General features: G+C 39.5%; 1 protein-coding gene across 1 annotated transcript in view; it reads right to left on the minus strand.

Annotated features, from left to right (window-relative positions):
* Nucleotides 1–3,721, minus strand: part of LOC108246288 (B-cell receptor CD22-like) — a 21,973-nt gene that overhangs the window by 11,626 nt on the left and 6,626 nt on the right. The window lies entirely within an intron of this gene.

Here is a 3,721-nt window from a genome sequence, read left to right on the forward strand (position 1 = left end):
GTAGGCACAAACAGAGATCGTGATTAACACAAGGAGCATAAATTAGGTTAGACGCTGAGGCGGAGAATCTAACCCAGAAGGTTCGATGCTCCAGCGAAGATCTGATCCCCGCCTGCTGCTTAAGTACTGGCTGGTCTAATCAGTGGGAAACTGGAACACCTGTGGAAGAATGATTAGTGGCACTGCCCACAAGGCGGAGCCAAACCCAGATCCTCACACCTACTGCTTTTATTAAAAACATAATTGATGCTGATGTGGAAAAGTGTCACTTTTTTCATCTTATTTTACACAAGTAGCAGATAATGGATTTTTTCAGAGCATTTAAAGCCTACATAGTGCATTGACTTCTTAGAATAGGTAACAATTAATATTTTTTAATTAAAACTGACACACAGCAGAGAAATGACCGCTGGAATCAGAGGGTGTGTGTCAGGAAGAATCTAGTTTGTGTGTTAAATCACCACACTGGTACCAGGAGTGAAGTGGAGGTTGGATTGATGGGAATCTTTGTCTTTTTCACAAAAATACTTACATAAATTTTTATAGTTTGGTATTTTCAGTTTGTTGTGTTTGATTATTGTCTTGTTTCAGTTTAGTTTTTCCTGTTCATGTTTGTTGTCATCATTCACCTGTCCTCTGCTTAGTAGTTTTCTGGTTTCCTGTCACACCCATCTCCAGCTGTCTTCACTTCTAATCACACACCTGTTCCCACTTCTCCTCATCACCCTCTGCTTTAAAACTTGGTCTTCCTCTCCACCGATTCATTGTTGTTTGTTAGATGTTGGTTGTTGTTTTTTGTCCACAGTTCTTCCTTGCCTCGTCTTGCCTTTGCTATTATCTGGATTTTTGTTATAGTTAGTTTTGCTGCCACGTCAGCTTTTTGTTTTCTTCTTTTTATATAAATAAATCAGTTTTTGTTTCCAAAGATGAGTCTGCGGATTGGGTTCGCCACGCTCACACCACATTCTGACATAAATGGGGAATTATAGCATCACATTTCTGCTTTCTAATGCAAATGCAACTGCAAAGTTGTCCAATGTTATATAAGTCTTGGATTCCAACAATACTCCTGCCTAGCACCAAAAAATTGAAGTTTATCACTCTTTAAAGGAAACTATGTAACTATGTAATGAGACATATCTGTTTTTAGTGTAATGTATTTCTTAAATTTACTTTGACTTCAATCTAAATGTAACCATTTTGTTTAACTTTTCATTTTTAAGTTGGGAAGAATTTCAAAATGACTTAAATTCCGCCTAGAAACTGAGTAATATAAACCACTGATAATGTAAACAAAATGTCTGATAATCAAAGCATGGCTCATTTCAGTCCTAAATTTTTGAACCCAACAGTCTGGACATATCTCATCACCTGAAACCTGGTGCCACTCGGGCAGGACAGGAGGAGGATGTCAATGGGACAATATGAGCTATTTTAATTAGAAAAATATTGATAAATTTGTGATTTATGGTAATTCACAATTTTTTTTATTTGTAGGCCTAGTTATAATAATTTAAGGCATGATCAATAACAAAACCAAAAATGGATACAAATGTGGATTGTTTTAGATAACATAAAACATAAAAAGTTCACAGAATAAATCTTCATGGTAAATTGTGTGTTTCTGCTTTTGTGAAACTGACTCAAGAATAGGTCAAGCAAGGATAACCAGAAAATCCTGGCTTAATCCCTGTTGTAGATTTTGTGAAACCTACCTCCACCAAGGAGGTTGTGTTTTCAGTAGCCTTTGTTTGTTTGTCTGTCTGTCGTTTGTTAACAAGATTCTTTTAAAACTAATGGATAAATTTTGATGACATTTTCAGGAAACGTTGGGTTGTCACAAAAACAAGTGATTACATTTTGATGGTGATCTGGACAGAGGTCAAAGGTAAAAGTCACGGGTGATCCTGTACTCTAATTCTGCAATCGTGTAACATAAGAATGTCAAACTGCACAGCTGGACATCTCATGGGTCAAGGATTATCCACATTGATTTCAAGTCACTGGGTCAAAGATCAAGGTCATAGATGACCCCTTTGTGAAAACCTTGTTTAGGTTTGTATTATAAAAGAAAAAATGGAAGTTGCCAATGAAATGCCACTGTAGTGATTGGACTGATGTAGTTGTGATGATGTATTTATTCAGTACAATATTAATTCAGATCTGTCCCAGTAACAATCGACCAACCCTGAAGCTAAAATCCAGCTATTTGAGCTGCCTGTAAATAATCAAGACTGTTTGGTTATTTTTACCTCCACCAAGGAGGTTATGTTTTAGATAGCATTTGTTATTGTCCACCTGTCCGTCTATTAGCAAGATTACTTAAAAACTATTGAACAGACTTTGCTGAAATTTTCATAAAATGTTGGGGTTGTCACAATAAAAAGGGATGAAATTCTGATGGTGATCTGGATTACGATCCAGATTGTACAGGAGTTCCATAGTGACCCTATGGCCTTAGCAAATGTTTGCACTCTGAGTGGTTTTAGTTTGACCTGTAGGCCTCAATATGAAAAACTACAAGACTCTGTGTCTGACACTATGTCTGAGTAGCACTGGAGCTCCACAGAGGACAGTCCTGTCACCCCCATTGTTCACCCTGTACACCTCTGAATTCTGCCACAACACTGAAGGCTGCCACCATCAGAAATTCTTGGTTGACTCTGCAAAAGTTGACAGTGTAAATCGTCTGAATCTAGAAAGACAGTGACAGTTTTCTTGGCTTGTATGAACTAAATCAGCTGCACCTCAACATCAGCAAAATCAAATAAATAGTTGTGGTCCTGAGGAGAACACAATCTCCACCTTATCCCTTGTTCATGAGATTGTTCTGGAATACAAGTACCTGAGGTTGCACCCGGACAATAAGCTGGACTCGCTGGCCACATACAGTAAAAAAAGGATCAGAGTTGGCTCCACATCCTGCACAGACTCAGATTTGTTTAAGATGTGCAACACCATGCTGCAGATGTTCTATGAGACAGTAGTGGGCAGTGCTGTCTTCTACGCAGTGGCTTGCTGGAGGCAGTATGAAGGTGGCAGACCCCAAGAGGCATAACACACTGATCGAAAAGCCTGGTAAATCCAAAAAAAGGTTTAAAACAAAAACAACTGGACTTCTGTTGTTCAATATGTCCTAAAGTAAAGGAAAGTACTAAAGAGAAATAGAGAATCAGTTAAAGTCAGTTTTTCGGCGGCACATAGTAAGATTACTGATATCACGACTAGGTGGTGCTCCAGCCCTCCGTGTCGGGCAGATCCTAGGATTTATATGGGTCGACAATTTTTTGTTCCAAGCTTCTCTCTGCTTCATCCACAAGAGGTTGTAGACAGAAATCCCAGTGCTGGCTTTGTAATAAATATCTGCATTATTAAAATAAATAGTTAAATTTTAGTTCTTTTGTTGACAAGGCGAGGCTTGGCAGAACTCAGACTCACAACCACACAACAAAGTTTTAAGGATTTTATTGCCAGTAAGCTGGAAGCCGGGTCAGAGTCTGTGATCGTCTCACTCACGTGATCGACTAGTGTCGGGACCGGAACTGGTAAGTCCACTCTTGCTTGGTTTTGTGATGCAGACCGGCTGGTCTGAAAGGGGCTGAGACGAGAGGGAAAATCCAGGTCCAGGCGTGGGGTCGTTACCGTTGGGTCAGAGTTCCGAAGCCAAAACCAGACAGGGAGAATCCAAAGGGCGAGGTCCAGATGAGTGAAGCAAGGTCGG

The sequence above is a fragment of the Kryptolebias marmoratus genome, linkage group LG3, assembly GCF_001649575.2.
Source record: "Kryptolebias marmoratus isolate JLee-2015 linkage group LG3, ASM164957v2, whole genome shotgun sequence".
NCBI lineage: Eukaryota > Metazoa > Chordata > Actinopteri > Cyprinodontiformes > Rivulidae > Kryptolebias > Kryptolebias marmoratus.